This window comes from Mustelus asterias, chromosome 16 (genome assembly GCF_964213995.1).
Source record: "Mustelus asterias chromosome 16, sMusAst1.hap1.1, whole genome shotgun sequence".
NCBI classification, from domain to species: Eukaryota; Metazoa; Chordata; class Chondrichthyes; order Carcharhiniformes; family Triakidae; genus Mustelus; species Mustelus asterias.
In genome coordinates, this window is record NC_135816.1 from 48,840,257 (window position 1) to 48,866,151 (window position 25,895).

Sequence of the window (25,895 nt, forward strand, 5' to 3'; positions counted from 1 at the left end):
TCAGCATCCTCTGCACACTTTGCTCTGGAACAACCATTATGGTTGTTCCAGAGTTCGGGATGGTGACCACCAGTAGCTTTGAACCCCAGGACACCACAGCGGTGCGGATGGCAGGAAACATGGATCTTCTGGATTCAGTATTATTGGGGTGATCCATGGTCCGTCTTCCAGCCTCAGAGTGTTCGTGGAGATCCTTCTTCTTCATTGAGGACGCCCATCTTCTTCCTTCAAAAGTGGGTCAATGATATTGGGCGCCTTTTCAATATAGCGCCCAGATATGATGGCCATTATGCTCGCTTTGCCATTGGATTGCAGCACTAAACCCTAGGGTGCATAATTAATTAGGTCAGTGCCAGAAAATATGTTTTCCCATTGGCTTTGTAGTGGGAAACAGCCCCTGTTACTGTTCCTCCCACCCGCCAATAGGAGCTAGCCACAGGCGGGAGAATTCTGCCCCACATTTGTGGAAACGGTCACCCTAACAGTTTAAGGGTGAGCAAGCAGAGGGGGAATGGGTGATAACCAGACAGTCCAGGTGGACCAGGCAGGTAGTGCAGGAGGTACTTGGTGCATCTTGCTCCCTTTCGCTTCTCGCTCTTTTGGCTAAGATCAAGTGTAGTTATGCGGATGCTGCACTTGGTTGAGGTCATTAGGTTACATTGAAGCCTCATATGTTTTCATATGAAGCAATTTTTAAAAGCGGTATCTCGGCCTTTTGGCTAAGATGCAAATGAGCTCAAGTCTTGGAGGAGGAATTGCTTTCCCTCCTCCAATCAGCTTGGCTCATGTAGATCAGGCCCAGGACAGGGTAAATGGTCACTTGCCCTGTCTTGCCAGCCTGGATCGGAAATGTCTCAACTTGTTGAGACTCTGAATTGGACTTGATTTGATTGAATTGGAAAAGTATATTTAAAAAAAATTCAGTTCTGAATACGGTGAGGGTAATGGTTCCTCTCATTATTTACACTACCATGCACAGCTCAGCATTGCACCGGAGGAGGAGGGAGGTTGGATAAGCAATAGTAGTGATAGGACATTCTATAATTCGGGGATGAGTCAGGCCTTTCTGTTGCAACAGATGTGATTCCACGATAGGATGTAGCCTCCCTAGTGCCCGAGTTCAAGATGTCATTGAGTGCCTGGAGAACATTCTGAGGAGATAGGGTGGACAGCCAAAGGTAATAGTCCATAATGGTACCAATGACAGACTGAAAAAGGAATGATGTCCTGCAGACATATTTTGGTGAGTTAGGAAAATAATTAGTACCTAGGTCCTCTGGATCACTCTGGTGCCACATGCTAGTGGGTATAGAAATAAGATGATAGAGAAGGTGAATGCAAGGCTGAAGAGATGTGTAGGAGGGGGGCTTTATGGCACAGTGGTTAGCACTGCTGCCGCACAGTACCAGGAACCTGGGTTCAATTCCCGGCCTGGGTCACTGTCTGTGTGGAGTCTGCTCTCCCCGTGTCTGCGTGAATTTCCTCCGGGTGCTCTGGTTTCCCACAATCTGAAAGATGTGCTGGTTAGGTACATTGGCCATGCTAAATTTTCCCTCAGTGTACCCGAACAGACACCGGAGTGTGGCGACTAGGGGATTTTCACAGTAACTTCATTGCAGTGTTCATGTAAGCTTACTTGTGATTAGTAAATAAATAAACTTTAATACTTTAGATTTTGTGGACATTAGGACCCTCTTCTGGGGGACGTGTGACCTGTATGGGCTGGACTGTTTATAGCACGGCGCAGTGGTGGGGGGGGGGATTCTCTGGCCACTCATGCCGGTGGGATTATCCGGTCCCGCTCCTTTCCATGGGTTTTGCAGTGGTGTGGAGTGACATCAATGGGACATCCCATTGATAGCGGTGAGCAGAGAATCCCACTGCCAGTGCATCACCTCTCACCTCCGAGACACACGCGACTGGGAAACCGGAGAATTCCCCCCCACATCAGAGCTGGGACCAGTATCCTCGCAGGATGGTTTAAACTAATTTGGCAGCAGGATAGGAACTAGGATCAAGAATTAGAAATAAGTAACAAAGTCCACACAGATTTGTGAGACAGGGAGCACTGGAATATGAAATAGTAAGATATTGCCGAAGGTCACACTAAGAGCAAATACAATAAGACTTAATTCAGAGTTAGAGTGCGAGTATGTAAGTGAACAAAATGTGGTACATAAAGGTGGTGAACTGCATGTGCAGAAATGTGATATTGTGGTGATAATGGAGACTTGGTTCAACAAAGAACTGAACTGAGTACGAGGTGTCAGAAAAGATAAGGAAGGGAAGAAAGAAGCTGTGGAGCAGTATTTATTAAGAACTATGCAATGCTGGAGAGAATGGACGTCCAAGAGGGATCAAGGACTGAATCTATTTGACTAGAGTTAAGAAACAATAAATTCACCGTTATACTTTTGTGCATATTATAGAGAGCAATAACAAGTAGGGAAGATATAGAGGAACACATTTACAGGAAAATGACAGAGAGGTGCAAGACCTATAGAGCAGTAGTAATGGGAGACTGGAAAATGTTAGAGATATTGCAGGTTTTAAGCAAGTAACGAGGTAGGAAATGTTGTGGGGCGAGCAAAAGAAAAACTCTGTGATATGGAAAGCCGGCAAGCTTCAATGACAATAGGGATGGTGGTGCAAGAAAAAATGGGATAGTAATGGGACAAGTAAATCAGCAAAATAAAGCCTAGAGGAAGTGTTACTGTGAAAAGCAGAATCATCACTAACAACTACCATCAAAAAACCACAAAAGCAATAAAATGAGGGCAAAGTTTATGATCTGAAATAGTTCAGCTCAATGTTGAGTCCAGAAGACTGTAATATTCTTAATCAAAAGACGAGGGCCTCAAGCTTCTGACCGTTCACGCCAGAATGGAGATTTGGCTTGTAGCCAAATTCTCCGTATTCCCTGTGGCGGGAGAGTGGTGTGAATGGGCGATAAGGTCGCACCACTGGTGTTGTTCCTAGATTTTATACTGAGCTTCACTGAACAGTGAAGATGACCAAGGACAGAGTGGAAGTTGGGACTGCAATTGAAATGGGCGGCGCGGTAGCACACTGGTTAGCACTGCTGCTTCACAGCTCCAGGGACCTGGGTTCGATTCCTGGCTTGGGTCACTTCTGTGTGGAGTTTGCACATTCTCCTCGTGTCTGCGTGGGCTTCCTCCGGGTGCTCTGGTTTCCTCCCAAAGATGTGCAGGTTCGGTTGATTGGCCATGCTAAAATTGCTCCTTAGTGTCCTGAGATGCGTAGGTTAGAGGGATTAGTGGGTAAAATATATAGGGATATGTGGGTAGGACTTGGGTGGGATTGTGGCCGATGCAGACTTGATGGGCCGAATGACCTCTTTCTGTACTGTAAGGTTTCTATGATTCTATGACAGGCAACAGGAAGATTAGGAGCAGGCTTCAGCAGTACAGTCACCCAATCTGCACTTGATCTCCTCATTGCAATGAGGCAGCATCCTGATCAGTGAACGCGGTACACAAAATTGAAAGATGTACAAGTAAGTTATCATTTTAGCTGGAAGTTGTGCTTGGGCCTTGGGTGGTCAGAGGGAAGAGGCGAAAGAACAGATATTGCATCTCCTGTTCTTGCGTGGGAACATTACAGGGGATGTTGGGGATAATTGAGGAGTAAACTAGGCTGTCACAGAGGAAACATTCCCTTCAGAATGCTGAAAGAGAAAGGCAAGGGGGTGGCATCATTCTGGATGTGGCAAAAATTGTTTTTTATTCTTTGAATGAATGTGGACATCGTTGGCAAGGCCAGCATTTTTTGCCCATCCCTTAATTGCCCTTAAACTGAGTGTCTTGCCAGGCCATTTCAGAGGGCAGTTAACCATATTTCTGTGGATCTGGTGCCACATGAGGGCGAGATCAGAAAATGATAACACATTTCCTTCCTTAAGGGACATTAATGCAGCAGATTTAAAGTTATCTTAAAGTTTATTTATTAGTGTCACAAGTAGGCTTACATTAACACTGCAATGAAGTTATCGTGAAAATCCCCTAGTCGCCACAGTCTGGCGCCTGTTTGGGTAGAATCATAGAACCCTACAATAGAGATGGAGACCATTCGGCCCATCGAGTCTGTACCGACCACAATCCAACCCAGGCCGTATTCCCGTAAACCCACACATTTGCCCGGCTAATCCCCCTGACACTAGGCCAATTTATCATGGCCAATGCACCTAACCAATATGTCTTTCAGACTGAGGGAGGAAACCAGGGCACCTGGAGGAAACCCATGCAGACACGGGGAGAACGTGCAGATTCCACACAGACAGTGACCCAGGCCAGGAATCGAACCCAGGTCCCTGGCACTGTGAGGCAGCAGTGCTAACCACTGTGTCGCCCCGATGGATTTTTTTACAACAATTGATGATTGATCACTGTCATCATGGCACCAGATCCACAGAAATATGGTTAACTGCCCTCTGATTTTTAATTAATTAAATTTTAAATCCACCAATTTGAACAAATTAACCTGGGTCTCTGGATTACTGCTCCAGTGACATAACCATGACACCACCATCTCCATGATGTGGCAGTCAATAATCCAATGAGTGTGGAAGGTGGTGAGATGGGAAGGTGAGGGCAAGGGACATGCTATCGTGGTTCTGGGAGGAAGGGAAGGGTGACAACAGAAGTTTGGGAAATGAAATGGACATTGTGGAGGACCCCAGTTGAGGAAAAAGGAAGACACATTGGAAGCACTGATATGGGTGTTTGCATTGTCAGAACATAGGACACAGAAAAACTGGGAGAATGGCGTAGAGTCCTTAGAGGGGTGTGAAGAACTGCAGTCGAGATAACTGTGGGAATTAATGGGCTTATTGTTGATATTTGTCAATAGCCAAACCCCAAAAATAGAGGCAGAAAAGTCAAAGAAAGTAAGAGTCAGAGATGAATCATGTGAACCAGTCCAAAGATGTGCATGTTAGGTTGATTAATTGCCCCTTAGGGCATTAGCAGGGTAAATATGTGGGGGTCTGGGGATAGGGCCTGGGTGGGATTGTTGGCACTGCAGATTCAATGGGCCAAATGGCCTTCTGCACTGTAGGGATTCTATGATTCTATGAGAAAAAGGTAGACATTAAAGCAAACATGATGACATTTTCCAGTTCTAGGGTGAGAGCACCAATACACTCATTAATGCAGTGGAACAAGAGTTCATGAGAAGCCCCGAGTAGGCTTGAAACAAAGAATGTTCCACAAATTCCTATAGAAACACCTGTTATGTGAAGAAAGTGGATGGAGTTAAAGGCAAGTTGTTCAATGTGAAATCAAGTTCAGCCAGTCAGAGCATGTTAGTGCTGGCTGGGGACTGTCTGGGCCGCTGTTCAAGGAAGATATGAAGCACACTGAGACCATCCGCATAGGGGTTGGAGCTGAAAAGAGACTGGATGGCTATGATGAAAAGGGGATGGTTAGGGCCAAGGAAATGGAAACTAATAAAGTGGCAGAGAGCCTCAGAAGAGTTGAACAACCAAGTGGGAAGAGACTGAACGGGACAAGAAAAATAAAGTTGAGGCAGAAAAAAAGTCAGTTTTGTTGGGCAAAGGCAGGCTGAAACTCTGGGCTGAATTTTCAAATCCCACTGGACACAGGAATAAAAGAAAATATCAGCAACAGTCAGCTTGCCACTTTCTAGATGCTATTCCCAGCACTACGATGCCCCATTACCCAGATGGGTAATACAGCATCGCAGCCTCACTGAAGCCAATTAATGTGATGAAGGTGTTAATTAAGAACTCATTAATGTGGATTGCATGGCCTGCATCGCTATCTGAGGCAGAATAGGTGAAGGGAGGCAGGACACAGTGGAGAGTCAGCCATGATCACTCCAAGGATTTACCTTGGACCAGTTGAAGGGTGAAAAGTGCCGAGGTTGATTCACCTGTTGACAAAGAGGTGCCTTTTGTGCAGCACATGGAACGAGTAGAATGGACAGTAAGTGACTGGGCAGTGTGGGAGGCCGTCATCCTCCTGGGGTCTACAGGGGTAGAAGAACAGGTGGCAAGATGTTCAAAGACAATTGGAGGGCTTCTTGACCACAAGGAATGAATCTGGACATCTGGCTTTTCTGGAACATTGTGCAAATCAAATGTTCTGGCATCTCTAATTCTGAAGATGCAGCACTCAAATGGCAGCCACTGTAATGGCTGCCATGGTGAGTTTAAATCAGGCTTGCATTTGAACTGGCCAACCTCAATTCCACCAACGTAGCCATTAGTTAGCTACCAAACCCATCTCTACTTCATAAACTGGTCACTTCCGTGAAACTCGAGGCTTATTTCTGTTTCCCCCTGGACATGTGTCTGGGGCTTGGAAATGGTCCTGACTTCTGATTCCCACCCCAGCATGGAAATTCAACCAATGGTTCTCTCAGGGTTTGTAAAACCATACCTCTCCTTACCCTATTAATGTGCTATGTGCACAACTCTAAACTTCCCTCTGAAGCGGTTGAAAAAAAACACTCAATTGCAATATCAGCTGCTCCCAATAAATGACAAATGTTTGTCATTTTCATAAATGACCTGGATGAGGAAGTGGAGGGATGGGTTGGTAAGTTTGCCGACAACACGAAGGTTGGTGGTATTGTGGATAGGTTGGAGGGATGTCAGAAGCTGCAGCGTGACATAGATAGGATGCAAGACTGGGCGGAGAAGTGGCAGATGGACTTCAACCCGGATAAATGTGTAGTGGTCCATTTTGGCAGGTCAAATGGGATGAAGGAGTATAATATCAAGGGTAAGACTCTTAGCAGTGTAAAGGATCAGAAGGACCTTGGGGTCCGGGTCCATAGGACTCTTAAATCAGCCTCGCAGGTAGAGAAGGTGCTTAAGAAGGCGTATGGTGTGCTGGCCTTCATCAATTGAGGGATTGAGTTTAGGAGTCGGGAGATAATGATGCAGCTTTATAAGACCCTCGTCAGACCCCACTTGGAGTACTGTGCTCAGTTCTGGTCGCCTCATTACAGGAAGGAATTTGGAAATTATTGAAAGGGTGCAGAGAAGATTTACAAGGATGTTGCCTGGATTGGTTGGCATGCCTTATGAGGATAGGTTGAGGGAGCTCGGTCTTTTCTCCTTGGAGAGACGAAGGAGGAGAGGTGACCTGATAGAGGTGTACAAGATGTTGAGAGGTATAGATCGGGTAGGTTCTCGGAGGCTTTTTCCCAGGGCTGAAATGGCTGCTATGAGAGGACACAGGTTTAAGGTGCTGGGGAGTAGGTACAGAGGAGATGTCAGAGGTAGGTTTTTCACTCAGAGGGTGGTGGGTGAGTGGAATCGGCTGCCGTCAGTGGTGGTGGAGGCAAACTCGATAGGGTCTTTTAAGAGACTTCTGGATGAGTACATGAGACTTAATAGGATTGAAGGTTATAGGTAAGCCTATATATAAGCCTAGGTAGGTAGGGACATGACCGGCGCAACTTGTGGGCCGAAGGGCCTGTTTGTGCTGTATTTTTTCTATGTTCTATGTCTCTATAAATGTCAAGCCTTGCCTAAGGATGAAAAAACATTTAATTATGCTGCTTCCAATTATTTTCATATGGAAACTTGAATCCTGTTTCAGAGGAAATATGAAATGTTACCTTATGGAGATCATCTGCTACATCTGTGTTATGGGGGCAAGGGAAAGTGTTTTTTTTTTAACAGGATTGTTTTTATAGGTATATAAAATACACTTGAAAGGTATGTCTCAACATGATTTATACTTTACTGCCACAATGGACAGATAGATAAAGTAAAGCATGAATACTAATAGTGTAGTCTGCAAACTGTGGGTATACAAATCGTATTAAATATTTGTGATATTGGAAATATTGAGCGCTAGAAATTGAGGCTGTTCTATTTTTCCTTTACTCACCTGAACTCAGTTCCCATCTATTTTAGAATGTAGCACCTCTGCATCAAATTCAATTTATTTTAGCAGTGAACCATTAGTTGTTTTTTTTTATAGCTTTCTGATTCAACAATACATGGCGTTATTAAATGCATAACTTCTTTGAACAGGCTGTCTGTTGCACTACAGATGTAAACATGCACTAGCTGGGCTGCACCACAGACCTTGAGTTGTAAGCTTCGGTTTCATTCTTTACTCTCTAACTAATGGAAATATTTGAATTTTTGTAGTTGTGTTGAATCACGGGGGGAATAAAAATAATTCAAGCTTCACCACCAAAAGTTCAATCAAGTTATAATTAGAATTAAGACAGCGCCATGAATTTAACGCAATCTTTCTTGCATCAGGGATTTTCAAGATGTCAGTAACGCTCTCCAAGGAGACGGAGCTTACATTATTTAATGGATAATATTGAATCATGGTTGATGCTTATAATAGCCTACATTAAAAGGAATTAAAATTTAAAGGGATTAAAATAATAATTAAAAATGAATAATTGAAATAAGAAGCAGTAATTGAATAATGAACATTTTGTTATGTAAAATGATATAGCTGTGACTCAATCATGGAAACATTCACCCAGTATATTTTTCAAATTTGATACTATACATTATGATAGGGGCGTGGATGTAAGTTGAATATTTCAAGAGAGGCTCACAGATCATTAAATGGTTGACAAATTCTGGCTAATTCCTGGAGTTGGTGATATGGTTGCCATGAGTTCAAAACATCCCCACTGCCCACTTCGAACGAAGTCGCCATTTTCCATTGGAGTCTCCTCACAGGTTAAAAGTCCAATTCATTTAAAGCTTCATCGCATTAGTTGACCTTCTGTTGAACCCACTTAGAAACAATAATAAAACATGGTTGGTAACCAAGTAATTATTTGCAGATGTTACATCGGAGGTGTGACAGCCATACTGTGAAGTGAGCAAGATAACCATTTAACACTGCTAATTCAATATTATAGTAAAATCTCTTTTAGCCAGCCTATCTGATTCAGGATAATTGTTATTTGGTGATATGAAGGGGGTGACGTTATAATTACCAACCTTTGCTTCTAGCCTCCCTATTGTCTGTATTTGAGTCCCATATTTTTAGATCTTTTCGGCAGGTGCGTAACTATGGTCTATTCACGGGCATTCCACAGACTAGCAACAATATATGGTGACATAATGGGGTAAATATACAAAGGAAGCTTGCTGTTTTGTTCTTCGATAGAGGGCTGACAGAAAAGGAAAGGTGATAGGATAACAAGAAAGAAGGAATAGGAGGGAATCCATTCCACCGTTTCTTTCTCCATGCCAAGTGAGGATGACGCCATTTGACCAGCTGCCAAACTTATAAAAAGAACACAAATATAGAGCCAGTTCTGACATGAAAATTTGTGAACATGTTTAGAGCATCAGATAAAGTGCTATTAATATTTTTGAATTATGACTATGCACTGTTTTCATATTTGTAAACACTACACTCGCAGTGGGTGGAGGAAACCATGTGGCAAAGTACAATGAGAATCTAATCAATGGTATGTGTGTTTAAAAATGCTAATGCTAAATTCATAAATTGAATCAATTTTCTTCACTGAAAGGAACTGAAATATTTGGATTACCATCTATCCCATGCTCATCTCAGTGGCTGCATAACTATAATAGAAGTTTAACAAGCAGACTTCCGAACATAGTTTAAAGCTTAGTTATTAGTGTCGCAAGTAGGCTTATATTAGCAATGCAATGAAATCACTGTGAAAATCCCCTAGTCGCCACACTCTGACGCCTGTTCGGGTACACTGAGGGAGAATTTAGCATGGCCAATGCACCTAACCAGCACGTCTTTTGGACTGTGGGAGGAAACCAGAGCACCCAGAGGAAACTTCACTCTTCACTATTTGACACTCAAATACAGATTAGAAGTAAAGGTTGATAATTAGAATGTCACCCCCTCCATATCACCAAATAACAATTATCCTGAATCAGACAGGCTGGTTAAAAGAGATTTTACTATAATATTGAATTAGCAGAGTTAATTTGTTACTTTGTTCACTTCGCAATGTGGCTCACACCTCCGATGTAACTTCTGCAAATAATGATTTGGTCGCTAACCATGTTTATTATTGTTTTCAAGCCTTTCTACTCTCTTGCCTTGATCCTCGGCTTGAATTCTTCCTGATTAAGCCCACAGCGATTCTTCATGCCTCTTTTGGCAATTGCAAAGGGACCAATGAAAGCAATTATTGCCATCCTTTTACAAACGGCAACCTTAACTACTTCACCGGATACAATTTTTCAAAGCCATCTCGGCCTTTGGGCGAAGCTGAAGTGCTAGATCAAGCCCGGGAGGGGGTACAATGCCTCATCCTGTCAGCTTGGATCTTGTTTGATCAAGCCCAAGATGGGATGCAATGTCTTGCCTTGTCAGCTTGGATCTGGTTTATCCCTCATGTGGGGACCACGATTGGACTTAATTTGAATTGGCTTTTTTCATCAGAATTAAAGTACTGAAAGGTAACCAAAAAAAAACTGTTCAACCTTCAACCTCATTGACCTTTCTATCGAGGCCACTCGCTGGGGATTCAGCTTGCCCATCCACTTACTTCAGATCAAAATGTCAAAAGAAATCGGAACAGAAGTGGGCCATTTGGCCCCTTAAGCTGCTCTGCTGTTCAGTAAGCTCATGGCTGGTCAAATTGTGGCCTTAGTTCTACATTCCTGCTTGTCCCACATAAGCCTTGACTCTATTGTCAATCAAAAATCTGTCAAACTCAACCTTGATTATATTTATTGACCCAGCGTCTACTGCTGTCTATGGAAGAGATTTCCAAAGTCTAATAAGCTTCTGAGAGAAAAGAAATCCTTCTCTCTGTCTTAAATGGGAGACCACTTGTATTTAAATGGTGCCCTTTGTTCTAGACTCCCCAGCAGGGGATACATCCTCCCAGCATCAAACTTGTCAAGATCCCTCAAAATCTTATTTGTTTTAATTGTATCGCCTCTCACTCTTCTAAACTCCAGTGAGTATAGGTCCACCCTGCTCAACCTTAGTTCATAAGACAGTCCCTTCACTCCAGGAGTTAGCTGAGTGAATCTTTTCTGAACCTCCTTCCAATGCAGTTATATTCCTCCATAAGTAAGGAGACCAAAATAGTACACAATGCCCTAGATATGATCTCAACAATTCTCCGTACAGTAGTCACAGGACTTACCTGTTTTTCAAATCCCACCTACCCCACACACATGCTGTTAAATCTCCAATGATAGCAACCCACCGCCTCTGCGTTCGTTGATACATGAATCACAAGCTTCCCTTTCCCCTCTGCACTTGCTAATCCACCAAACTGAACCTTCCTTTCCTCTCTGTGCTTGCTGATCCACCAATAACAACTTCTCTTTCCCTGCTCTGCACCCACCCCCAATACCCATTGACCATCCAATCACAGCCCTTTGTTTTCCTTCGTGTATTTACTGATTATAACTATTATATTATAGCTTTTCCTTTCTTTGGCCCCTCCAATCACAAGTCTGCCACCCCCTTTTCTTCTCTCTGGCACCCCTCTTGCTTGTTGCCCAAGGGTTTTGTAATTGCAACCAATCAGAAAGATCCTGGTGATCATGTGGTGCTGTGGGGGTGTTACCATTGACCAGAAACTTAACTAGACCAGCCTAGGCTCGGAGTCATGGAGAATACTGAGGTTATGAACTGACTGAGATCTGGCTAAGGTAAAATATATAATACATGGCATAGAAAAGATCAAAGACTGTTCTGTTTTTAAAGAGCAAAACTGGATGCTCTGATTTTCACAAGATAATGCAAATTATTAAAACAATGTGCTGCAGTTTTGATGAGAAAGATTGTTTTCCTATAGTTTCAAAAAGGCTGTTTGTGCGAGGGAGTCTCAAACCCATAACCTTTACTGGCCTTCAAGTGCAGTTCAGTGTACTCTTTTCATGGCACAGTGGTTATCACTGCTGCCTCACAGTGCCAGGGACCCGGGCTTGATTCCTGACGTGGGTCACTGTCTGTGCAGAGTTTGTACATTCTCCCCGTATCTGCGTGGGTTTCCTCCAGGTGCTCCAGTTTCCTCCCACAGTCTGAAAGATGTGCTGGTTAGGTGCATTGGCCACGCTACGTTCTCCCTCAGTGTACCCGAACAGGCGCCAGAGTGTGGCGACTCGGGGATTTTCACAGTAACTTCATTGCAGTGTTAATGTAAGCCTACTTGTGACACTAATAAATAAACTTCCCTTAATATTTTTGGTTGTAACGTGTTAGTGGAATGCACCCTAAATCAACACTAACCCAGACCGACTCTCTTCCACCTTCTTCCGTCGGGAAAAAGATACAAAAGTCTGAGGTCACGTACCAACCAACTCAAGAACAGATTCTTCCTGCTGCCATCAGACTTTTGAATGGACCTACCTCACACTAAATTGATCTTTCTCTGCACCCAAGCTATGACTGGAACACTACATTCTGCACTCTCTCCTTTCCTTCTCTACGAATGGTATGCTTTGTCTGTGCAGCGTGCAAGAAACAATACTTTTCACTGTGTACTAATACATGTGACAATAATAAATCAAATCAAAACGTAAGTACACAAATTCTCACATAAATCTTGCTCCAAAGGTGCTGTGCCTTCTGGTAGGTTGATCAAAGAAAAATGTTGGTAGACAACCAAATAAAGTAGCAACTAAAGGAAGCTGAAGAGTTCTCTCCTGTCTTATTGCATAACAAACAGCAAGACTGGCATCAGCCCTGGGAATTCTTACTTAGATTTGATGTAAATTGCTCAAAGATCAAAGGAAATATGCAAATGAAAGATTGCAAAATAACTGAAAACTTATTTGGAATTAGGTTATGTAAATGAGACATACAGTTAATCAGGGTGCTTAACATAAGCTGATGAGGAAAATGGATTGGTTCCAAAGAGATAATATGAAAAATTGTATGTTAATATGTGGAACCCAGCAGACCATGAAAGTATAACCTACAGCGTATGGACAAAGTTATGAATCACCAAATCAAGTGACCAGAAAATCTAGGCTTTCTGTTGCTCCAAGTAATTCAGCAATATACCATAATCACTAAATCTGCTTGTAACACTGCTCACATACACAAGATTCCACACTGCGCTGCAAGGGGGAATCAGGGTTGTAGCCTACTTTGCAGAAATGTAACTGGAGGTCAACAAATTGTGAGCAAGATAAAATAATATTAATGTCATGGAAATAAATTACATAATTCTGGGGAAGCAGATAATGGCCTGAATAATGTCCACTACAGATGGGGCGGCCCAGTGGTTAGCACTCCTGCCCCACAGTGCCTGGGTTCAATCCCGGCCTTGGGACGCTATCTGTGTGGAGTTTGCACGTTCTCCCTATGCCTGCGTGGGTTTCATCTGGGTGTTCTGGCTTCCTCCTGCACTCCAAAGATGTCCAGGTTGGGTTGACTGGCCATACTAAGTTGCCCCTTAGTGTCATGGGGATTAGCAGGGTAAATACGTGGGTTTAAGGGGATAGAACCTGGGTGGGATTGTCTTTGGCATGGGCTCGATGGGCTGAATGACCTCCTTCTGCACTGTAGGGATTCTATGATTCTATAGATGTTATACTGTATATAATGGCTCGGATGTTCTGGTCCCTGGATTGTCAGAAGGCGGATCTACGACCCACAACATATGCCATGACCCTGCCAAAGTCCCTACAGGCTCATCTATGTAGGAATTGCCCAGGATGTTTGAACTTCCGACAGGCAATTCCCCTGCTCCTTGGGACCCTCCACAATTGTCTCCAACTTGGAGTTGGAAACCTCAACAGTTCTGCTGTATTAACTAGATAGTTGCCCAGGAAACGATAGACAGAATAACCTGAGGCTGGACCTTTCTGCTCCCGCAACCTCTGAAGGTTCTGCTGCTTTGGGGAACCCTCCTCAGCCAGACCTACTGAGGTTGATGGGGTGACTGGTAGAGGGAATCTGGAGCAGCAAAATATCCTTAGAGTGTCCTGGACGGATGCCCCTGGACTATCATGCTGGTGTATCTCCTCCCTTTGGGTGCCTTTGTGCCCATCTCTAACTCCCAGAGGAGAAGGGGGAACCTGGAGGAATGTCAAGGTGTCCTGTCCCCCGCTTGCCTACCACTGCTGGAAATGCATGGCTAGAGTGATGGTGTGCAAGTTCAACTGCAAATCTGGCAGAAATTGCTGAACCAGGATCTCTAAAGCAGCTGCCACCATTCCTACGGAGACCTCAATGCACTCTCATGTTAGATCCATTACATCAGGCAGAACGTGGACAGACTCCTCCATCCTTTACTCAAATGTGCTGGATAAATGCACACTTTGATTTGACAAAGGATCATCTGGACTCGAAACGTCAGCTCTTTTCTCTCCTTACAGATGCTGCCAGTCCTGCTGAGATTTTCCAACGTTTTCTCTTTTGTTTTCAAATGTGCTGACAGTCTTCAGCAACTCTGTCTGATGTTTCCCTGTCTGTCTCTGTAACTTCTCTCATCTTGATGGAGGGTGTAGGTGAACGCAGTGATGGGTCTTCATTGGATGGTTTCTCTGCCTCCTCATCTGAGGCGGTCCGGAGACTGGGGCTCCTGCTGGAGCTTTTGCTGCACCTTTTCTTGCTGATGGCTGAAATAGTGAGCAGAGAAAATGAGTAATTGCTGAGACAAGCTCCAACATAATCAGTCACTCACTGTCATTGTCCCCATGTCGATGGATACTGGATGGACCCTCACTGGCTTGTTGGGGGAGGCTAGTTACACCTTTCCCACAAAACTGATCTCTGTCCACTCCAGTGAGCTTTGCTGCCTGCTTCTCATAAGAGGAGAATGCCCTCTGTTCAGGAGTCCAACCTCCTGTCTTTGCTTTGCTCCAGCTTGTTGTGCAAAATCTTGTTCTTCATAACGGCAGGTGGATTGACTATGAATGCTATGGATGAAAGGGCAGTTCAGAAGCATGCAGGCCTGGTGCGTGTGCTTAGCCCTCCTCTGTAAGAGATTAAGACATTGTTTGTGTAGACTCCTACACAAGATGGTGATCTCAAAGTGGCTGACAAACATGCAGTGCTGATGTCCCATCTGTTTGTTGTGTTTGACATCCCTACGGACTCCAACCCTGAGATTGCCTGATTCTCCTGTACATTCGTGAGTTTGGGGTGAGTAGAGGTTTCAAATCATTCATTCTGTTCCCCCATTGCAAGGTGGTCCCTTTCTGTTGGACACGTGCAATGATTTCCCTGGTCACTTCCTCCCAGGTCAGCATGGTCATGAAAGGACCTCCTGTTCCTAGCCTAAGGAAAGAGTACCTCCCAGCTTTCCTTGATGGCCGAGAGGAGAATCCCGAGGAAGGTCTTGCTGTACTGTGGAGTGGAGTGTCTTGTCCTTTTGGTCACCATGATGAAGAGGAACGGTACAACACACCTGTCCTGCAATGAGTGAATGTCAGTGTGAGTGCCATTTAAATATGGCGGCAGGACTTTCCTATGAGATAATGGTGGGTCAGACAAGCCCCCGTCAGCCCCACCACAATATTCAAAGAGTTCCTCATTGATGCATAATTAATGAGCCGCAAAGTGGAAAATTGGCTGGATAAATCCTCCCCGCTGCCCAATGGGAATCACACCGACTTTCCCACCCAACACCTCATTTCATCTCCAGCATGGAAAATTCCAGCCCGAGCCTAACTCCTGAGTGACTGCAGAATAGACTCCCCAATCAGAGGGGGCATGGCTTGTCTTCCCCCTGATGCTACAGCTCTGAGATGGAATTCTTTGTGGGATATACGCATTTTGGCGGAAGCCGGCTTTGGAAGAACTGGCCAGAAATGCCTAGCACCATCATGGCATTGAAAACTTTTAGTGGAGGGGCATTTCGATGAGGATTGTCATTTCATGGATGATCTGGGTCAATATCTCACAACCATATCAAAAAACAAAAGCTCTGAAAATAACATTTTGTTTAACCAGTTCCTGCAGTGATGGGATGTTCCATAGAATTCATTGCAGAGAAATAGTTCAGTCAGTCTCTCAGGTCTATGCCCCTGTTTATTTTCCTATTTCTTCTCACCCAATCATCGCATCCTCTATTCCTTTCTCTGTCATGCACTTACTTAGCTTCTTCTTAATGGGAACTGTGCTTGTTACCTCAGCCAATCCATGTGATAGTCAGTTCGACTGTCCAATTGTTCTCTGTGGAAAGCAGTTTCTCGTGACTTCCTAATTGAATTTATTTGCGGCTATCTTATATTAATGGCTTCTAGGCTTTTACTCACCCACAAGTGAAAGTTCAAACTATTTCCAAGCCCTGAACTTGTCCAAGGGGGAACGGTCACTAACCGGGATTTTTCTGGAGGTAGCCACTTAATTGGCATGTAAGCAGGTTCCAACTGAAGGCAGCAAGCTGGATCTTGAAGAGGGAAGACATACATTTAAGTGCATGCTCGCCCAGACTTCTCATCCATTTAACTAATTATTAGGGAGTCCCTTTAATCACCGGTGGTGCACAGAATGAACTCCACCCACACAAAATGTCCCTCCCCCCACTTTGATTGATCTTATATTCAGAAAAGTTGTGCTTCAAAAGAGACATTAAAATTATGGTGTATATAACTTTTGAAACCTGATCCTGTACAAATACCCTTCCCTCTCACCTACCCTTGCCCCATCACTCTTGATCCACCCAACTTAACCTTACTTTTCGCCTCTGTTGCCCTTGAACCTTCACTGTTACCTTGGACTCTGTAGGTGGAACCCCAAATGGGGTGGTAAGATTTTTAAACCATTAGACATTAAGGCACTGACAGAACTAGCAGCATTCAGTTACATGACTTTCAAAGCATGTTTATGAGCTAACAAGAAGCAGTTTACACATTAGAGTAAAATAGAGAAAAGAAGGCGGGAGCCATGTGACCTGACTGGATTCTGCTTGATAACAAGTCTGAGTGGCTTGATTGTTGAAGGTTAAAGAGGATGTTTCGCTGGGTAGAAGGTACAAGATGTTCGCACCTGTGGAAGATGGCACGAACATCTGTGATTACTGGGTGTATTCCTGTCCCCTGCTCTCACAGAGAATGTTGAGAATGTCAGGTTTTTATAAAGTTACACTTTAAATTGTCCATTTCATTCCAAGATAAAGAAGGAGGTCTTGAGGAAAAGTAATTTGCATTTCTGCCCAGATACAAAGTGCAAGTTATTCACGCTGCCATGGGGATTGGCTTTAGGAAGGAAAAGTCAATAGAAACCAATGAGATTACAGGTTTCTTAAGGAATCCCTGAACCTCACTGTCAGGTCAATCTGAAAGAATCTAAGAGAGAGAGAGAGAAAGCAGAAATATAAATGCAGCCAGTCCTACACATGAGGCAGAGGAAATGCTGTCTTTATTATTCACTATGCAGAAAGCGAGTGAGAGCTCACGTTCAGATCGGAAAGATCATATTTAAATAAGGCTGGGAGATTTGCCTAGTCTTAGCTAGAGGAAGGAAGCAATTCAGGTTTAGAAGTTACCTGACTGGAACAGGAAACAAGGAGGAAGGGCTTTGGGAACTGAAATAGCTTTGGCCTAGTTCCTTAAGAGTGAAGTGTCCAGTTAAGGGACAGAGTGAAGTATAATGGTGGTGGGGGATTTTTGATCATTTTAAAAGTTAAATGGAGAAGCATCTCTGTGGTGTGGAGCATAGGTTGCGTACTGAAACAGTGACCATTTAATGTTGCCTTTTGTTTGTTATAATAAGAGTCTTGAAACTTGAAATCGTGTTGTATGATCCTTCTAGCCAGTCACTTCATTATTTTTCTAAAATTTATTGGTCTCTAAGGGGAAACAGTAAAGTTTCCACTGTTATAACAGGAGCCTCTATTATATAACTTTCTAAAAGTTATTTCACTTTTCTTTCCTTTCGATAGGATCCGACATTCGAACAATTCCATGGTAAAGGCATTATGACCAGTGTTCCCTCTAGTTTCTGTTTGCTGCGTCTGACCTGATTGTTGTACTATACGGTCCCTTTATAATTGACTTGTGGCTGCACATACGTGCATCTTAGAGAGAACTTTTCTTGTTTGTTTGTCCTTTAAGAGAAGTAAAGTTTATTTATTAGTCACAAGCTTACATTAACACTGCAGTGAAGTTACTGTGAAATTCCCCTAGTCACCACATTCCGGTGCCTGTTCGGGTCAGTGCACCTAACCAGCACATCTTTCAGATTGTGGGAGGAAACCAGAGCACCTGGAGGAAACCCACACAGACACAGGGAGAACATGCAAACTCCACACAGACAGTGACCCAAGCTGGGAATCGAACCCTGGTCCCTGGCGTAGTGAAGCAGCAGTGCTAAGCACTGTGCCACCGTGCTGCCCAAAGGGCCGAATTTTAACCCGTTGGGTCACAATCCCAAAGTTGGCCTCAATTCTAGGTCAGGAATCTGGAACCTTGCAGTAGCAGGATGTTGGTCAGGATCTTCCTGGAGTCCTATCCAATAAAGAAGCCATCATCAGTTGAGGTGAGCATTCTTGAGGTAGGCAGGAGATGATAAGGGTGCCTCAAAATGCAGCATGTACTCTGCAGCATCAGAATAAATTAAAGATCTTGCATGGTCAAAGTTATCAGGCCATCAGTGTGAAAGGTAATAAGATGGCTTGCAGCCAAAACTGTGACCAGTGGTTCCATGCTCAAGATTGAGTAGAGGTGTCGATGACCCAGAGTCTGCTACCAGGAGACCACCTGTCATCAGCCTCGCGACTCAACAGGAAGCTGATCCACAACAGGAGAATCCCAGCATGATCTTCACCCTGCCGCCAAGCAAGCCCTTAATTCGGCTAATTGGCCACCCACTGCTGCTAGGTGGACAATCACTGGCGAAGTGATTCAGTCTCTGGTAAAAGTGCCAGTTCTTGGAAGTGCATCTCTGACCTGATACGCCACTTTAGGAATTTGCCCTTCCAGACCCACCTCCGCGGGGTTGAGAAAATTCATGCCATTTGCTATCATCCAGTTTGCTAGTGCTAAGTGCTAAGAACCAATTTCATCCCCATTGTATCCTCAGGTACACAGTTAATACTCCCAAACTAGGAAAATCATTGCAATTGCTGCAGCTTTCAGTCAGAGCAGTTCATTAAATTGTACAAAAATGTCTCCTGCAGTGATGTCCTATATGCCCATGGCCTGTACTGAATCTCCCACTAGTCACCCACTAACAAAACACACTAAATGGTGCTTAATTAGATGCCCTGTATTTCTGTGAGCACACAGGAAAATGTGTGAGCCTTTCCTGGAAGGCAAGGATTATGCAACAGGCCTCTCCACCCCATTATTCTCCTTTTGCCACCAAATGACTTATTATTATCTTATTCAAAACTCCATTGTCCCTATCCTATTTCACACGAAGTGTCATGCATCTGTACCTCTCTATTCCAACTTTAAAACTTTTGTTCTTGTTTTCAAATCCCGCTGTTGCCTCACCCTTTCCTTTCTTCATAACTTCCCCAGCCTTTCAAACTCTGAGATCTCTGCACTCCTCAAATCCTGGCCTCTTGCACATTGTGCTTTAATCACGCTATCATTGAAGATCCAGGGCAGAAACCCAGGGCCCTGAGTAGACCTCACCGTTGAATCAAGGGACAGGAGATGACCATCAGTGGGCGTCCCTTTAGCTGCAAGGCCTTGGCTTTGGATTTCCCTTCCTAAACATTTCCACCTCTCCACCTCCCTATTGTCCTTTAAGATGCTCCTTAAAATTTACCTTTTGAATGAGCTTGTGTACACCTATTCTATTATCTCCTGATGTGACTCGAGGCTGGATTTTATGCTCCCCCCCGCACCGCCCCCCCTTCCCCCAACTGAACTGGATATGTTTTTGATGGGCTGGGGCACATAAAATGAGTCAATATTTTATATGTCATAACAAATATGGAAAGCCCACCCACAGCCTTCCTATTCACCCCTGATCCAGTTCCCATAGGATAGGAATGGGCGAGACGGTCACAAGACTGTCACCCTTGGGCCTATTAAGGGCCTTAGGTGGCCAATTATTACCCACTTCAGATCTTCAATATACCTCCACTGCCATAATGTGCAGAACGGGCGGGATGTGGAAAGGTTGTTTTTTTTAACAAGCGTGGTAAAAAAGTGTAGACACGTAATCTGGAGAGATGCCACTCCTGTATGCATCAGGGGTATCCACCCCAAGATGTTACCCCTGCCCCCCCCCCCCCCCCACTTTGTCCTTCTCATCCTAGCTTCCAAAATCTATCCCCACCACCCCATCTCACCTCATCTCTTCCCCATGGTGCCTGATACCTCCTACCCTAGAAGCCCAGGACCTACCTGGGTCTTGTGTTCATCTTCAGTCTCCTCCTTGCAGTCTTAGCAGTGCCCACGACAGAGTTCTGGCACCAATGGCCTGGCTAGAGCTACCAATTAATTAGATTGGCCAGCAGCTATTGAGAGTGGGACTTCCGCCCACTGAGGGGCAAAGGCCTAACCCTCAGCTCGCCGGAACTTGTTACCTTTTTATTCAAGTTGGTGGGTTTCGAACTGATTGTCATTCTGGAGGAGTCGGGCGGGGTGCAAGCAGTATACATACCCCCCTCCATAAAACGCAGCCCTTAGTGTAAAATATTGTGTGATACAATTCTGTGAAGCAGCTTGAAATGTTTTACCATGAATTGAAATCATAGTTGTTGCTGGAACAGCGAACAGGTCAGAATCCACGCTGGCTGTAACTTTCTGGTTGAAAAGCAGCACCTACCAGTTAATGGAAGTGGGAATTCTACACAGTCCCTCAGCCTTCAGATCATTACAAAACATTCATAAAAAAACACCCACATTTCGAAGATTATTTCATCCAAGTCCCTGTTAATAGAGAAGTTATATAAAGTGTTCACTTCAGAATTTAACTTTCATGGTCGTGTTATCTTAGTGGGTAAGTTAAAACCACTTGTGTAATGAAAATATAAAAGCAGATGTCCTTAGGATACTGGAAAGCTGTCTTCAACACTTCAATGTGTACTGGAGTGTATTCTTTCACCAAAATAGCCCCTTATTAATTTTTTAATCTGAACAGTGTGAGATCCAGCACTGCAATGCTGCTGTGACAGCAGGATTCTTCTCTGAACTCATGATTACCCACAAGTTTTCCCACTAATGATTGCTTTAGGTAAGAATCAGAATCAGAACATAGATGTAAGCAGACCCTTAGCTACAGTAGTAAAATTCTGGCAGAGGCTTCAGTATGTACAGCACAATTTTCTTTCAGCTATGCTTTTATTTCAGGATCTGACATTGAGTCATAATTATTCTCTGTGAAAGTCAATCAGTTGAATGGAAGAGTCAAGTTTTCACAGATCTCAAAAGTGACCTTTAAATTATCGCAGCACTGTGTTGCTTCTTCTACAACTGTGACCCATGGGAAGCACGGAAACAAAACTTATCTAAGAACCTTTTTAATGATGTTTTTTTTCTTTCATAGAATCCTCGAGTCCCAGAATAATTACAACACAGAAGGGGGACATTTTGCCCATCTTGTGCTTACTGGCTCCCTGCAAGTGCAACTCATCTTGTCCCACTCCTCCACCTCTTCCCAATAGCTCTGCTACGTTTTTAATCCCCAGATAATTATCCAGTTCTTTTTTGAAGGCTTTTGATTGAACTTGCCTCAGCACACTCCCAGGCAGTGAATTCAGATCCAAATGTAAAGAAATTTTTCCTCATGCCATCCTTGCTTCTTTTGCCAATCCCCTTAAATGGGTATCATCCAGTTCTCAATTCATAGAAATCATAGAAACCCTACAGAGCAGAAGGAGGCCATTTGGCCCATCAGGTCTGCACCGACCACAATCCCACCCAGGCCCTACCCCCACATATTTACCCGCTAATCCCTCTAACCTACACATCTCAGGACTCTAAGGGGCAATTTTTAACCTGGCCAATCAACCTAACCCGCACATCTTTGGACTGTGGGAGGAAACCGGAGCACCTGGAGGAAACCCACGCAGACACGAGGAGAATGTGCAAACTCCACACAGACAGGGACACAAGCCGACCCAAGCCGGGAATCGGACCCAGGTCCCTGGGCTGTGAAGCAGCAGTGCTAACCACTGTGCTACCATGCCGCCCCTATTCTTCCATAATTCTTCCACAATTCTTCCATGAACGGGAACAATTTTTCCCTATCTAATCAGTCCAGACCCCTCCTATCAAATCTGCTCTTAATCTTCTCTGTTCTCAGGAGAGCAGCTTCTCCAATCTTGTGAATTATTTTTATACACCCTCTTTGACATTTTTTGAGTGTTTTGCTGCTCCCAATTAAAAATGAAGTTCAAGTTTGTCTCAAAATAATGAGATTGATTTGATTTATTATTGTCACATTTATTAGTATACAGTGAAAAGTATTGATTCTTGTGCGCTATACAGGCAAAGCATACTGTTCATAGAGAAGGAAATGAGAGAGTGCAGAATGCAGTGTTACAGTCATAGCTCGGGTGTAGAGAAAGATCAACTTAATGCGAGGTAGGTCCATTCAAAAGTCTGATGGCAGCAGGTACAAAACTTTCTTTGAGTCAGTTGGTACATGTCCTCAGACTTTTGTATCTTTTTCTTGATGGAAGAAGGTGGAAGAGAGAATGTCCGGGGAGCGTGGGCTCCTTAATTATGTTGGCTGCTTTGACGAGGCTGTGGGAAGTGTAGACAGAGTCAATGGATGGGAGGCTGGTTTGCGTGATGTATTGGGCTACATTCACGACCTTTTGTAGTTCCTTGCGGTCTTGGCCAGAGCAGGAGCCATACCAAGCTGTGATACAACCAGAAAGAATACTTTTTATTGTGCATCTGTAAAAATTTGTGAGAGTCGTAGCGGACATGCCAAATTTCCTCAGCCTTCTGAGAAAGTAGAGGTGTTGATGGGCTTTCTTAACTATAGTGTCGGCATGGGGAGACCAGGATAGATTGTTGGTGATCTGGACACCTAAAAACCTGAAGCTTTTGACCATTTCTACTTCTGGGTGCCAACTTTATTTCTGATAGTTCAACTGGAAGCAGCAGTATACAATAATTTTACAACAAATTAGTCACCTGAACAGAGTTCTATTGGTTTCCGGCAGGGAAATGGGTATTTGGCACGAGTGTTGAAAACAGTTGTTTGGACAGTGTCATACCCAGTCTCTGCTGTCACACTAAATGACTGAAGTATAGAATCAGGCAGTGACTTCATCATTTGGAGTAGTAGCCTCACTTGCAAAAACATCTTTCAGCTTTTGCAGAAAGGTCAACTTTTGGGTCAACTGCTTCACGAGAAGACATCCAGCAGCCATCACCTGACCAATTTCCTTATTGAGAGGACACTTGCTCAAGTTTCTAATCTCATGCTTGACTCCTCTCACAAACACTGTGTTGCTGTGAAGATCTTGATCTCTAATCAGAAGCAGTTAGTCTCTTTGGAAACCACCATGTTCAAGAATCAGCCATAATGCCAGACCTTTCTGAGCCATCAAAGTCTAAATTATAAAATTCTCTAAACCATTCCATATGGCTCTTTCTTTCTCGTCATTTTAAATCCACCTTAAAACGAATTGCTTTCACCAAGCTTTGAGTCACCTCTCCAATAGGTCCCTCTTTCACTCAGTATATACATTTTTATAATTAAGCCCGGAATTGTCCCACCGCTCCTGAAGCTGCGATTATCCAGTCCCACTGCTGTGAATGGAGATTTGGCTGAGTGCCAAATTCTCCATTCTCACCGACAGCGGCAGCAGGGCATGTGAGACCAGAGGATTCTATGGCCAAAATTCTCTGACCTCGTTTGCGGCTGGGATTTTCCGGTGCCGCTGAAAGTGTATGAAAGTGCAAATTTGGCTGTAATGCCAGATTTTCCGTTCTCACTTGCAATGGGTCCCTGCCATGACAAGACCGGAGAATCCCACCCAATATTTCTGTGTCACTATTTAGATTGTTTTTTAAAGGCAAAGACAATATATAAATGCTAATTTCTTCTGTTGCTAATAGGCAGAGAATCGGATAGCTGTGATTACAACTTCCAATGATCAGCATCTAACCTTTATATTTTTTTTACTGAAGATGTTGGATACATCAAAGACGATGGTCTGAATTTTCAGGATGGTGGGGGCTTGGCCACCATGACCGAAGAGTTGGCAGGGGACATATCCCACTGACTCCAGCACCCCAATGCCATTTTATGCTCTAAAGGACATTGACTGGCACAAGGCAGGGCTTGCGGCCACACTTGGGAGGCAATCCCTCCTTGGAGACCTGCTGTTTACTCTGATTTTCTGCAGTCCTCCAGTGCCTCCAGGCACGGGGGTGGCACTGCAGGGAGCTCCCTGGAATTAAATGCCAGAGGACAGGTAAGTGGCAGGGGTGCCCAAGCCGAACTGTCATCCACACACCTTCCGAAAAATTGAGGCTGGTTGGGAAAAGGCCTTTAAGTGAAATCGCTACTTGGTTGGAGTGGGCAGGATCCTGAAGGGAATCCCCTCGATGCACATTTCACATTCCTTCCTGCCCCCACCTCTGAACCGGCTGTGTGAGGGGGCCGGGGGACGGGGGGGGGGGGGGGGGAGCGGTGGGAGGGAGGGTTAGCAAGAAGTATCAAATTCTGGCCGATGAGCTCTGACTGCATTCCACCTGTAAGTACTAATAATCTGTCTTCCAGAACCAGTCATGCCTCGTGCCAAACCGTTCCAGTAAATCTACAACCAACATTCTGTGGTGAGTAACTCAACTATTGACTTTCCAAAATCTTTCCGTCATCCACAAGGTAAAATCAGGCATGTGACGAAATACTCTCCACTTGTTTGGATGAATTCAACTTCAACAACACTCAAAGTCATCCAGGACAAAACAACTTGTTTGACTGGTGATGCGCTATCAATAAGGCGAAAGACTACCGATATGCCAATATAAGTGTAGGCTTTTATTCACAACAGAATCAGGAGCAGATCCCAACAATTAACCGACCTGGACTGAACAAGGGGGAGGAGACAGCCACCTTTATACTAGGTGCTGAGGGGAGGAACCAAACTGGAAGGGGATGTGTCCAGGTATGACAAACACACACAACGGTGGTCCATATAGGACAAAGGCACAACTGAGGTCCACCACATTCACCCCTTCCTTTTAAAAAAACAACACGGGGGTGAAGCAGAAACAATATCACAAGTCCAGACGAACCGGTGGCTTGATCCGTCGTCGCGATCGTCGTAGTGCAGGTCGCAGAGTCGTCCGAGCAGGGAGCGATGTCGGCCCAGGCTCCGTACAGTGAGCGTCGAGAGAAGGCGCTGGGTGGTGTGAAGCGGACCGATCCGTCGTCCCGTCCAGTCGTCGGGTACTGCGTGGCGACGGCTCCGGCGACTCAAGCGAGCTGTACATAGGGGCGAGAGGAGTGAGCAGTGGCCCTGGTGGCGTATGGGGAACAGTGGGAACCGGAGCTGGGGGGTGGGGGGCTGCAACAGGCTCTGGGCGCACTACATTGGAGACAGGGACTGAGGGAGGAAGAGGCGTAGCAGTCTCCGAATGGACGACACCAGGGACCGTGGGGCGGAAGGACGTGGTGACCTCTGGGGCACCCGCGGGTGCCAAGTCACGGACAGAAACCGTGTCCTCCCGCCCATCAGGGTACGCTACATAAGCATATTGGGGATTAGCATGGAGCAATTGGACCTCCTCGACCAAGGGATCTGCCTTATGGGTCCGGACATGCTTCCGAAGCAGGACGGGTCCCGGGGACATCAGCCAATCCGGGAGCGAAGTACCCGAGGAGGACTTCCTGGGAAATGAAAACATCCGCTCGTGAGGGGTCGTATTGGTTGCTGTGCACAAGAGTGACCTAATGGAATGTAATGCGTCCGGAAGAACGTCTTGCCAACGGCTGACTGGAAGGCCCCTAGACCGTAACGCTAATAGAACGGCCTTCCAGACGGTTGCGTTCTCCCGCTCTACTTGACCATTGCCCCTGGGGTTA